Genomic DNA, 13,593 nt, shown 5'->3' with positions numbered 1-13,593 from the left:
GTGAATGCCTTATTGAAACCCTACTATCCTCAATGACTTACTTTCTAGCTGGAGGCTACTACAGTATTGATATGAATGTTAAAACTGACTATGATGTAGAAAAAAATGTTTTATCAGTTAGGCTTGTAGACACAAGCAAAATCTTTTCCAATATTTCTAAAGAAGAATTTTTCCCTCATATATAATTCATGAGCTATTTATATAGCAATATGCTGAATGACTCCTTAAGGTGACATATGGTTGTGGGTTGCTTTGTAGCTGTTTTAAGAACAAAACTAATAAAGGACAAAGGATCTGATCTCTTAATAGCTGTCTTGATTTAAACGTACTATTAATTACACTAAATCAATAAGTAAAAAGAGATGGCTTGAAATTTGTATCTAAAATGGTAACATTTAATTTTGGAAATACGCTAAACAGTTCATTCGTTTTAAAATTATTTTAAATTGTTTCAGAACCTGCTTAATTGGGCTGCTTTAGCATTTTCTCTTGTACTGTTTTCTCACTGCCAACGGCTTTTCCTTTATGACTCTGAAACCAAGAAATAATCTACTCCAGTAAGAATATTTTTCACGATAGAACTCATGACCTTAATATTGTTTTAGGGAAAGGTTAGAAATTCTCCTCTCTGGTGGCAGGGGTGGTTTTTGGCAGCTTTCTCAAATAAGATGGAGTTCTGCTTCTGTGCTTTAGTGTTTGTCCTTTAGAAGCTCTTCTGAGAATTGAAAAGACTGTAGGACATTGATTCTAGAATATGACTTGAAAAGATACAAAATGATAAACAAATAAAAAACTTCCCAGCATTTCTTAATATAGGCATAAATGTTTAATCATATGATCTACAGATTTGTCTAGCATTTATCTTTAAATTAGGCATTATTAAAAGGCAGTATGATTTTGTATTAGCTTTCAGAATACATGAAGATAACACCATAGAAGACTACCTCCTTGTTTTGCTCGCTATTGTATGCTTGAATGTAAGTAATTAAAATAAGTCCAGAAATACAAGCAAATAACTTTATATATATATAAAAATTACTGTTGTACTGGAAGATATTAAGTGATGTACACGAAAAGTAAGATCCCCAAAATATGGCAGAATTCTTTTTCTTTGGACGTGTTTACTATGTTACATAATTTGGGAGGGATCAGGTGAGACAAAATTACAGAAAATTAATCTTGATTACATCATTCAGTGAGAAATTCCTCTTCACACAGGGGAATCATTTTAATGCATTATAATAAGTTCCAATTAACCTTCAAAATAAGATTTAAATAGAAAGTAAGTGTTGCATTAGCTTTGTTCTAATGGAGCTGAAAATAATCCCAGAATAGACCAGAAATGAAGCTCTACTTCTTGCTTTTTCTGTTGTCATTAAGAGCAATCTTTCTAATACTTAAGTAAGTTTAACTTGGTTCATTGTTTCAGGCATTTTTGAGGATATGACTATGTATAAAGATTTTACCAGATTGTCTATTTTATCTCAATAGGTTAGTGCAAACAGATAATAAAAAGGGTGGAGCATTATACAGGGCAGTACTGATACTGAAGTTTACGTATTGTTTACATCACTTTGGTAACAAGGTTTTCTGCTTTAAATACTGCTCAGATTTTGTGTGTTATCCCATGCAGAAAGGAAAATAGTGAAATACAACTGCAGTTACTTCAGTCACAGAATGTTTGAAAACTGTATGTCAAAATAATCCAAATCCAATCCGGATTTCCACTTATAAACAACTTTTCCAGACCTGGTTTTCCACCAGCAAAAAAACCCCAAATATTTTTTTTTTCTTTTTTTAAGAAAAAAAAGAGTTTTTTTAAAAAAACCTGGCAACCAAAATCCAATCTAGCTGATGTTGCAGGTAGTCCCAATAGCTTGAAAAGGGAGGGGTCTGAGGAAACAATACTTTAACCTGGATATACTAAACTGTAATTTTAGTATTTAATTTAGTTCACTTGAAGCACACATCTAAAAATAGTTACTTCTGGGATCAAAATTATACTTATTTTGGCAATATAGCAATAGTTGGCATATATTCTCTTCTCACATGACATTCTATATGACTAGAGTTGCAATGATGTAACTAAGAATTTTTTTTTAAATCTTATTAATATATTTTTAAAAAAGAGTAACACAAAACCCCCAGATGTTATGAAAAATATAATATCAGTAGATCTTGTTAACATGTGGTAAAGCTAAGTTGTATGTCTTCAACTGCATTCATGGGAACTGAATGATCCCAACAGACAAGTGTCAATGAGATGTTAACTTTGACTGCAACATGTATTGCCCTCTTACAAAATATTTGCAGGAAAAAGTCCATTTGACCTTATTTATACACAAGGGAAATAATTTTAGAAGTGTACCAAATTTGTTTTTAACTGCAAGTTAAAAACTGCAACTGGTTTTTGTTTGTTTGTTTGTTTTTTTCCCCAAGCACTTGTTATTATTACCCTGCACCAAACAGCCTTATTTTGGGCTAATTTTCAGAAGTATTTTTCTTTGGCAAGGAAAAATGCCTCAAATAATAAAAAATAAATACTTGTTAGGCTTTTATACTAACTATAAGCAAATTACGGTCTATGACCTCTATGGTCTTAAGAAAATATAGAAATTTTAAATTTTTTATTTGACTGCTTCTGCTGAAAATGAAGCAGCATTACTACAATAACTCCACAAGAAGCATCACAGCAACTCTACTTCTGTCTAGCAGGGTTTCACAGTTGCATGGCTGCTGCACGCAAATATACTACAAAACTACAAAGAACAGTTACTGCATGTACACCCATCATTCTAGACATAGGTACATGAAATAAAATTGCATATATTTAAAAAATAGATGAAAGGAGTTAAATTAATTTGTGTCAAATGATATGCACAGCTTTTATTTTATGTCATTAAGGAATACAGGAGTCCACTTAAACAAGAGCAGCTTTAAGTATTAGACTGAAAGAATCTTTGTAATTACTGTGAATGATCTGGGACTGTCAGGGCTCCATAAAGTGCTACAACACTGGTCTCAAAATTGCTGGAGTATTCTGTTGGTGAAATTTGCTTAACCAACTCAGATTAATGCTTATAAAGGACTTAAAATGTAGGGAGATTGATATGAATCGTTCTGCTTCGAACATGTTATTTAGCAGTGAAATGGGATTTTTTTCAGCCGTTGTGAACTGTCAGTGAAAGAGTTTAAGTGCTACTGGATGGAGTATTTCAAGCGAAGGACAGAATCCTCATGGGCTGAGATTCTATATACAGCAATAATACAGAGACTACACTCTATAAGGAATCAGTTTGGTATGATTGCTTTCCTCTCCATTGGTAGTCTCAACGTCTTCTTAAGAGTTAGCTTTGAAGAGCTAGCCCTCACCAGAACTCACGACTTTGGGTCACTTTTTCCACAATGGTCAAAAGAAAAATTGGCTCTACTTACTATGTCTATGTCATCCCATCCTACATCAGTCCTAAAGTACACAGGAATCTGCTGAGGATAAGCTGAAATGTGAAATCCTCTGGGTATTTCTGAAGGCACCATGGTCACCAGGGGTTGCCCTGAGACTAGTGCTACTTCTGGGAGCATGTTCAGGCCTGGGATGCCCTTCAGACTGGATAAGAGGAGTAGAAACAAGCAGCCAATTTATCCATAGCATGTATCAAAATTCAGTTAAGTATACCCTCACATGTGTTTCTGATAGAAATATATTGCCACAATGGCAGCTAATCCAATCAAGTTAAATGTAATCAACATGAATCTGTAAAGCAGTCGGAAAATGTGTTTCAGCAAGAGTTGCCTAATTCTATTTTGGGGCAAGGACAACCTGGACTTTCCAAATTTTCCATCATCCAAAAGAATTACACTGGTCAAGTCTGACAAACTCAGTGGAGAGTATAAAATTGTCTTTGTTCTGAGCAGATCTACAGCATTTTTATGTAATTTGTACCTGTGACAGATGAAAAGCTAAACTACATCAAAATGTTTGAAGTGAGCCAGTTGAGCATATTTAAAATACAAAATCCACTAAAAGAAAGCATTGCTTCAGAAATTTTGGAAGTAATCAAGACATATTCAGAAACACAGCTTGTCTATTAAACTAATTAGAAAAAAAATGTAAAATAAAAACCCCCAAAACCAGATAGAAAGAACATAAAAGGGGATTTTAAATGTTTAAGCTGCAATAAAATCTGTAGAGAGTCGTTATACTTGCCTATTTACCTGGTTTAGTGTAAATTAATAACTGAGACCAGATATTGGTATTTTCTTAAGTGGTAATAATGAATGGGGATTTTAGTTTTAAGTGTTTTGCAACATACAGTACAAGGCAAGAAAACTAGAAAATAGAACACTAACAAGTTCTGGACTTCACTTAATGTAATAAAAATCCCAACATCAACACAGCAGCTTTTCAGTGAGTATTCCCAAGGATATCAGGTTTTCTATACTGTATCACAAATGAGCAGCTTGGCTGAGGCTTACGGAATAAAGGACATGAAAAACATTTCTTGCCTTCTACTAACTAAAAAAAAATATAAATTTGATAGAACAGAAACATAACCAAGAGCATCTTAAAATATCAGAAGTTTTAAATAACAGTTTTCTTTAAAATATTTTAAATAATGAATCTCCTCTGCTCTGTTTTTACTTAAGCAAGTGAACAGGAGGCTTCTGCATGTTCTACTACATAAGCCTTTTTTCCAAAAAAGGATACTAGAAAGATGAGTTGGTAAGTGACCTTATTTACTAGACATCGGATAACACATATTTCACTATGGCTTCATTTCCATTGCGCTGAATGCATACAATTTGCGAAGAACTGAAGATCTAGGAAAAAAGGACTATAGAAATGTACTATCTATTTGGAAACTAAGAAGCACTAGTTTTTATTTATGCTATGACTTTTCCATGGAAAGCTCCATGCTTGACGCACCAGTACAGCATAGTGCTGTTTGTTAATCTACTAGATCACAGTTTATAAAGTTACAAGTATTGCATTAATAATCAGTGCAAAAGTCAGCATAGCATCCACTGTGAATCTATGACTTTTTCACATCTCTGCAAATACAAACTACATGATCTGTAGCAAAGTTAAAATACACCTTCTTCCTTGGCTTGGCTTCTTGACAGAAGGTGCTCTCTGTGAAATTGAATTAAAATCTGGTTCTAGTCTCTTCTCCAGAGTTAAATGATTAGAGTATTCCTTCAGGACTTCTGAGCTCGTATTTGTCCTTCTCTGCTTCTGGAGGGCTCTCTCAGGAAGCGCACCCCAAGAAAGTGCACCCTGAAGGGCATTTCCCATTAATTGTGGTGTATATATTTTGCAACAGCGAGTACATCTACACTTGAAACTGCAGTGCAGTGTTGATATAACCGAGACAAATCTGGTACTGGAAGCAACCTAGCTACAATAACATGTAGTTCTGGATGAGCTAAATTAATCATCTGGTTTGTAGGAGATTCAGCCAAACTTATGTACCATTTTCCATTCCATCATCCTGTGCTAATATGCTGAGGTTTGTCTACAACCTGTGCCAATATCTTGCCTATCTGTAACCAGTCACTGTACGGTGTTAAGCTACAGAAGACTGCATTTTGAAATGTGATAGGAGATATCCTAGAAGACAGTAAAAGTTTTAGCTTTCATTCTCAGAGTTTCCAAACTTAGATATGTCTCAGTTTGAACTGGATATCTCAGAGGATCAGAGACCACAGAAAATGGAGACTTTCATATCCACTCAAAACTTTATGCAAATGTTGCTATTCACATAATGTTTGGCCGTGCTCCTCCATACAGATGCCTTCTAAAATTTTGTCATGCCCATTAATGTCTTGCATGCTTGAAACAACAAGGCTTGCAGCAGAAGGTTTGAAAAATTTTTAACTTTCATGATTTTTCCCCTGAGAGACTGCTGTTTCTGAAGGGCCTTCACAGAACACTGCTACATGGACGGGTCATTAGACGAAGGTGGACTGAGGGAGAAGCAGCTGCTCAGATAGTGAATTTTATGCTAAGTGGATTCACCAGACCAAATGACTGCTGCAAAAAGCCCATCACACAGCAACAGCCACACCTTTACAGACCAGATCAAGTCAAATAACCAAACCGTAAGCATGAAATTCAAACAGAAGTTTGCAAATGGCAGATTAGTTGAACATGCTAACAATTATGGCTTTAAACAAACAAACAAAAAATTCTACATATACATCTAAGACTGATTTCTAAAGCTGCCTGTGCAGAACAAATGCAGAGCATGTATTCAGATAAATGAGAGCTATCTGCGTAGTCCCACTGGATTGAATGAGTATCTGGGAAAGGACTGCCAGAACATGCCCACCCCTTGGTGAAAGTCTTTTGACAGAATGATTCAGACTGAAATTTCAGATGTAGTTCAGTCAGTCCTAGTGGCAATTTTGCCTTGTTAATGAAGCATTCATTTTCTACAGCGAAAGGTGATAGAACATCATGCTGTCTATGCCCAAACCTCTAGCTTTCAATGATCCCACTCCACTGCATAAAATAAAAAGATCTGTACAGCATTTTCAGTGATGCAATTTATGGTATAGTACAGTAATAAAAGTATTCTTTACTTTTAGGCCAGAGTGGTTAAAACCCTTTTGATTAGCAAAATGGCAATGGCGTGTACTGATAATTCATTAGACAAAGGTACTGTAAACTGGATTCTCCTGTGTACATCAAGAGTGATTCAACCAAATGAGAGGCAATGCTTGCAAATAGAATGTGAACAAATCACATCAAAAGCCCTTTGTTTGGAAAAAGTGTCTTCTTCCTGTTGCTTTCCTTATGGTAGCCTGTAGTTCTAAAGGTGTGTTAAGAAAAACTTGAGGGATTCATTCTTCAAATCTTCTCACTGAGATTAGCTTGGAAAATGACAGCAGAAATTAAATCTTGGATGCAAACATTTTCTTAGGACATACATGCAGGCCTTTCCGAGTCAAAATTCCTATTTATTGGGGTAACAGGGAGAAAGCTGGTAGAATTAAGCAATAGAAAAATAATGTACGCTTTTCTTGGTTTGTTTCATAGAATAAAACCCTTTTTGATGTTTCTAAAATTTGTTACTGCCTCATTTATTCAGTTCCTAAATCTGTAATCCTTGCTAAGGCAAAAGTCAGATCAAATTGACTAGGAGACTGACATAAACAGCCATTAATTTCTCCTTGGCTCTGTTATTGGGGAAAAAAAAAAAAAAGAAAAAATTGTCACATTATTAAATCTTGGAAACAACTGTGCTTCAAAATATATAACTCCAACCAGGGAACATCATCAGTAAAGAACTATGATGGCATCTAGTAATTCATAAAAACTGTGGGATACTGTTCCCTACCCAAAAAAGATAAACTTCTTTTAATACACTGGGTTGTGCAGAAAGGAACAGACAAGATCTCAAGGACAGTGTTTTTGAATACATGAATTGTGGCAGCTCCACTGGCAGGATATCAAGTCTGAAGGACTTACTGATCGAACATTATGTGAATGAAGTATTTGATACACTCACACAGACTTGGTATCATGTTTAAAGGAGACATTACAGCCTCAGATGTGTCTCACATTCTGCGAATGTACCAGGTGGAACCACTGGTTTATTACAACAGTGGTTCTTAAAGAACTTTAGATCTCACTCACCATCACAGCAATCCTTAACCATTTCACTTGGTAAGATTTTAACTTAGCTACTCAGAAAAGGAAACTAAGCACTATGCATTATAATTGCCTTTAAAGACTGTACGACATCTTGCAGTGACACCATCATTAAGCACTAGATCTACATGGAAGAAAAAAGGACCTTTGAAGCAAACACCCACTATCTTTTCTAAGCAATCTGGAGTAAATCTTACTCTTGCTTATACCTGTGTGAAGCCACTAAACTCAATTCCATTGAGTTACTGACGTTGCATGAGTGTAACTAAGCACAGAATACAATTGACAAGATTGCTATCTCAGAGTCTTGGGATCCTAACAGAAGAGAGTTTTGAATCAGAGAAAAGAGAGGGCAGCGGTATGGTGAATCTGAAAGAGTTTTATGTATAGACTGCACAGAGAGAGGTAAATGCAACTGAAGAAAATTTAGGAAAAAGTTTCTAAATTGGCATACTAAGGAACACAGCAGAAAGTACATACAGGGGGAGACGGTTTGAATGTAATATAACCAAGTTTGAGTTGATAGACTAGGAGAATTTGTGGGGGGCTTCAAAGATGCAGAATTATATGGTTCACGAAGATGGCCAAAAAAGGTATAAGGGGTTTAGATAAGAGGAAGGGAAACAATGAAGTGTCAAGTCAGCTAGGAAAGAGTAGGTTACAGGTCATACGTTACAAGTTACAGGAATCAAAGTAAGTTTTAAGGCACAGGCAGAGGTGGAAGGTGAGGAAAAATTTGTGTATTATACAAGAATAGATGATTGGAAAATTTGGTACTAATCTGAATATGAAAAGAAACGGAGAAATGAGATATGGCTTCTGCTGCCCACCACGCTGATGAGAATGAATGTAATAAATAGTAACAGAATGATAAAGCAGGAGAGGATGTAGGAACAAAATGTGGAAGTTATTTTGATATTGGAAATACCAGTAAAATAGCTACAGTAAATGTTAGAGAACCAGCCAAAGCAAAATTCAGGAGAAAACTGTTTTATTTTATTGTCTAACCAAACTCTCTCACTATCAAGAGTAATTACAAGTGTTAGTAGCTAATAAAAAGAAACCACAAAAACAATCCCACACAACAGGAGAGACTGGGGAGGGAGGAGAGTGATGCAGGGAAGAGATGCACTCACAACATTTACTCCCTGAATTGTCAGACCACCAACATGACAAATGGTTTGGTTCTTTAACAGGAAATTCTATTAAGGGTAAAGGCTGGACAAGGAGCAGATGATGGGGTTCATAGCAGATCCTTTAGTGTTTTTAAAGAAACAGTATTTTCTCAGAAAATAAGCAAACAAGCAAGCACAACTCCTGGTCTGCAGTAGAGCTGACAGACATGCATGATTTTGAGTAACATGCTTTCATTCTATATGTACAGCAACATTACAGTAGAGACAAATGAGAGAGATTATTTGCGGCTCCAGCCTCATACAGTCAGCTCAGCACAGTGAAGAACATGACAAGATGAGGTCTGCAAATTGGGGAGTTCAGTCTGGGCACAGTAGGTTTTTTAAGTGGATACATAATCCTCATTGGTTGTGATTGATCCTGTCTCAGTCAACAACTGAGATGACATTTCAATCCCAGCTCCCTGAAGCTCAGAGATTTACAGCCTTCTGATTAAAAAGATCCACTGAATGGAATTTTTTCAAGTGCAAGATTATTTAGCAGATGGTGAAAATAACCCCTATTGGGAATATGAAACTAACTTTTATGCTCTGAAAATGCTGCTTTGTTTTGTTTGTTTTGTTTCTCTTATACCTGACTCAAATCCATTTTTAAAAAAGCATACAAAAAACGTTAATGCTTACCTGTGAGGACATGTGTAGTTGGAACAAATGAAGACAAAAATGTAAGATTTAAGAAAGGAGCACAAAACTATACTAATCTTACCTCCTGTGCAGTAGAGACCATCGAACATAGTCCACCAATTCCTGCATTCAAGTGACAGAATCACAGAATAATTTAGATTGGAAGGAACCTCTGGAGGTCATTTGGTTCAAACCTCACTTCCTGAAAAGTCTAGAAAACAATATTGCAACACCATGTACCAACAGTTTAGTAGAGCTTGATGTGAGATCTTACAGAGCAGGAGGGTGTTGATCTCACTCCAACCCATGTACTCACAAGCACCAAGATGTATATAACCAAATAGTCTGTCCAGCATTCATAATGGAGAGACATTCCTTGCAATGACATGGTGGACAAGGAATGCCAGCTATCCTCATCCTAACTCCTGGTTTTTAGGTTAGCAACCATGTGCTGCTGCTGGATGTGCCTTTCTGTTGTCTTTAGGCACCAACAGCAAGCAATCTCTTGATCCTGTCCCGCCTCTGTGGGTCATCAGGATTTACTCACTGACCTGCTGTGGGTGTCTGGAGAAGCTGCATGTAGATGTGTGCTGTTATCTTGATGACCTCCTAATACAGATGCCATCAACAGCCATTCTCCCATAGTCCTTCCTCCATTGTTACTTTGGTGCTTCCACACCCATACAATCCCATTCACACCAATCCAGGTTCCCATTGCAATTCTCAACAAAAGCAGATAGAGGTCTGAAGTTGTATTTGCTCAGGGCCTTGTCCATTTTAGTTTTGAATGTCTCCAGTGATGATGGAGAGTCCACAACCCCTCTGGGCACCTGTTTCAAAGCCTGACTCACAGTGAAGAATTCACTCATATTCCCCTCGGCTCTTTCACAGATCCGAGCACATATCCAAGAGAACCTCTCATACCATGCACATTGCTACCTCACACACAGAGCAAACACAAGATGATGTTTTCACAGCCACACAAGGGACAATAAGTTGAGTAGAGTATGTGAGAGGTTTGAAAGGCATTAATGTCTGCCTCCTGTGGTCAGTACAGATCACAGTGCTGCTCTGGAGAACCAAAGCCAGCTTAATACCTCCTCAGCTTCCATCATACCCTAAGAGCATATCTGCTTGGAAATGTTGGCTACTGCTATAAGATTTATTAAATTCTCCCTCAGTCTGTTTGGCCAATGACATTTTACCCCTTACCTATATGGAGGTGCCAACTGGGGCACAGCTTGGGGTCTAGTTATCCCTGAGGGTGGCAATCTCCTCTCTACCTCTAACATGAGGCTGGCCATTAAAGGAGTGTCCTCAGTTTTCGCAAAGGCACTTAATGCAATTTCTGTATGCCTGTCTTCATCCGTGGGTTTCTCTTCATTACACGTTCACGGCACTATGAACAAATATACAAAGAAAACTGACTGTTGATTACTTTTATTTGAATCATGCATGAACTGCACTATCAAGTAAAGATAAAGTTTATATGTATATATTTTTACGTGAATGGTCACATTTTCAGATAATTTTCTTTGTAATGTATTGCCTTTTTTGACGATTGTGATTTTCACTTGCAGGTCTGACAGACAGTGCATTTTTCAGGAAGGGTTACAGAGGAGGGAGTGTGTTGGCTCACACACTATGCTTCCATGCTTCTGAATAAATTACTATATATTGGGGGAAATAGAGATACACATACTACTTCAGGATAAAAGCTGAAATTGCAATTTTCACACTGAAAATTAGCACTATTATCTCCTCATAAAAGAAACCACATCAGGTAGAATACTGTTGCTAGTGACTGTCATTCAATTGGAATAAAACACTGCATTTCTGAAAATGCTCAATATATTTCTTTGAACATTACATTGATAAATTAATGTTTTCATCTACAAGTAGCACATGTGTACAATAATATTTAGCTAGATAACTTTATCTGACATTTCAAGAAAAATATTTAGTCATAGCTGTGCTCCACAATCAGTATTCTAAAGGGATATTGATGGAGGGAGAAAGGGTAACACACACACATACAAATACAGACAACCCCCACCTTTAAGCCCACCTCTGCTAGATGACACGAGATGTCTCTATTTAAATGCTGATTCAAGACTGAAGAAAAGAAAGATTTAACAGAATTATCAGGGAATTACTTAAATAAAAGAGAAGCTCATTTCAGACAATTTAAAGCTGGGACACAATGCCATTATCACAATTCCTCATATTAATTATTATATTTGCTCTCTCCAGCTTGTCACAATGATGAACAATAATGATTACACAATGCGAGATATTCATCATTTAGCTAATTCACTCAGTCTAGGCAGGGGATCAAAGATGTCTCTATACTCTCCTATTCCGTAACAATAGCCCTTCTAGGTTCGAAATGTAACTAAGAGAAACTCTAGAACCGGTGTGACCTGTGCATATCTGTCACATCCCAGAGCCTAAAAGCCAGCTGCAGGAACGCCTTGGCCACAACTCTTAACCTCAGTCTTTCCAGGGCAGCTGGCACTGCGGAGAGGCAGAGCAGCGCTATACCACTGCACTTCCCTTTCTCTCAGTCGTCCAGCAGACCAAGGACCATCTATGGTGTGGCAGTGGCAGTGCCATTCTTTGCTTATGTGAAAGAAAAATTGGGGGGAGGAAAAGAAAAAGTTTCATGGACATCTGGAGCTGTACACGGGAAGTGAGCTTTGTCAGTGTTTTCACTGGAACCAGCAGGTCTAACGGAACAGATCCCCAGATCTTTGCCCATTTCCTATCAACACAATTAATTCCCTGTAGTTTCCCCGTTAAAACTTTGCCCATCAGTGAATGTATGATGCTTGCTGTTTGCTGCCTGGCACACTGCATTTTGTTTTGCAGATGGGTGAATAACCATTCATATCTCTGACTAGAGTCTTTCTTTTGCTAGAGATACGCAAGTGGATTTGTGTGGGGCAGCTGGTCAGTATTTGTGTGCCAGTCTCACTGGCCTAGTATGTGACGGGTGAACAAATGACGTCATTTCTGGAGCAGGCTTCACAGGAACTGTGCCACTGCTTAGTGCTATGAATGCTGATGAAATTACTTCCCCAAGAATTGTTTCTGTTCTCAGAACACTATGATCTTGCAATATCTGGATTCAGTTTGATTTTTTCTACAAGTCTTTCAGACTTTGCCTATCACCTGAGCACTCCACACTCCTTCAGTGTATTCTCTGGAAAATTTGATCTAAACATTGCAGTGTGTACTGATAGTGCAAAGTTAGGCATATTAACAAGCATACTGCCAGGATAGAAATTCACTCTCATCCACATGTCAGTCCAGAAATCCCACTCCTAATGCATATTTTTTCCCCACAGACCCATATCTTCCATCTTTCCTACCATAAAAGAACCAAACCCAAAGCAAACAAAACCCCATACAAACCCCAGCAAACCATTCCAATCCATTTCAACTAAAATTGATGCCAAATACTATCAATCTCCTTCTCTGGAATTTTCTGATATACCCTACCTGCTGCACTTCTGTCTCTTTAGACCCTAAATTCGGCATAGCAAAGGTTGTATTGCATCTTGTCCATCAAAGATATGTTTTAACATAATGTTAAAACAACGTTTTAACAACAAATAATGATTCTAACCCATCAGCTATGTGCATTACTATAACACACACACCTGAATTTTAATTTTATGCATATACAAACATCAAAGCAAACGTTGATTGAAGCCACTCCCTGCCCATTCTCCAAACATCCCAAGACAAATGTAACTCTTCAAACACGATCAAAAGAGCTCTGGGTCAGCAGTAATGGGGTGATATTAACCTTACTTTTCAATACAGACAGTCATGTGCTGATCACTGTATTTTTTTGTTTGTTTCCCAGGAGTTATTATTTGTCATAGCATTATTTCATGCTTCTTTTTGCTCTTTATCAATGTTTTGGTTAACATTGCTAGTGTGTGAGGAGCAAAATAAAACATCTAGGATAACAGTTTAAAACTCCTTTTAAAAAAAAAAATCTGTGTTCCAATGAGTTTGGCTTTTCTTTACTCACACAGATAAGATCATAAATGAAAAAAGGTGTGACAAAACTAAGTATAAAGACACAACATTGCTACTGAAAGAGGT

At 37.0% G+C, this 13,593-nt stretch overlaps 1 protein-coding gene across 8 annotated transcripts in view; it reads right to left on the bottom strand.

Annotated features, from left to right (window-relative positions):
* Window positions 1–13,593, bottom strand: part of RNF182 (ring finger protein 182) — a 38,037-nt gene that overhangs the window by 16,288 nt on the left and 8,156 nt on the right. Inside the window, exons 3-4 of one of the 8 annotated variants that reach the window (XM_054818034.1) lie at window positions 10,687–10,873; window positions 9,557–9,685 (exon numbers count right to left, since the gene is read on the bottom strand). The exons of 2 other annotated variants lie outside the window; for them this stretch is intronic. The gene's annotated coding sequence lies outside the window, so the exon portion shown is untranslated. 5 more of the 8 variants (XM_054818036.1, XM_054818032.1, XM_054818033.1 and 2 more) reach the window with 5 other exon arrangements.

The sequence above is a fragment of the Grus americana genome, chromosome 2, assembly GCF_028858705.1.
Source record: "Grus americana isolate bGruAme1 chromosome 2, bGruAme1.mat, whole genome shotgun sequence".
In the NCBI taxonomy this organism is placed as follows: Eukaryota; Metazoa; Chordata; class Aves; order Gruiformes; family Gruidae; genus Grus; species Grus americana.
The sequence above is the reverse complement of the archived record's forward strand: the minus strand, read 5'-3'. Positions and strand labels throughout refer to the sequence as shown.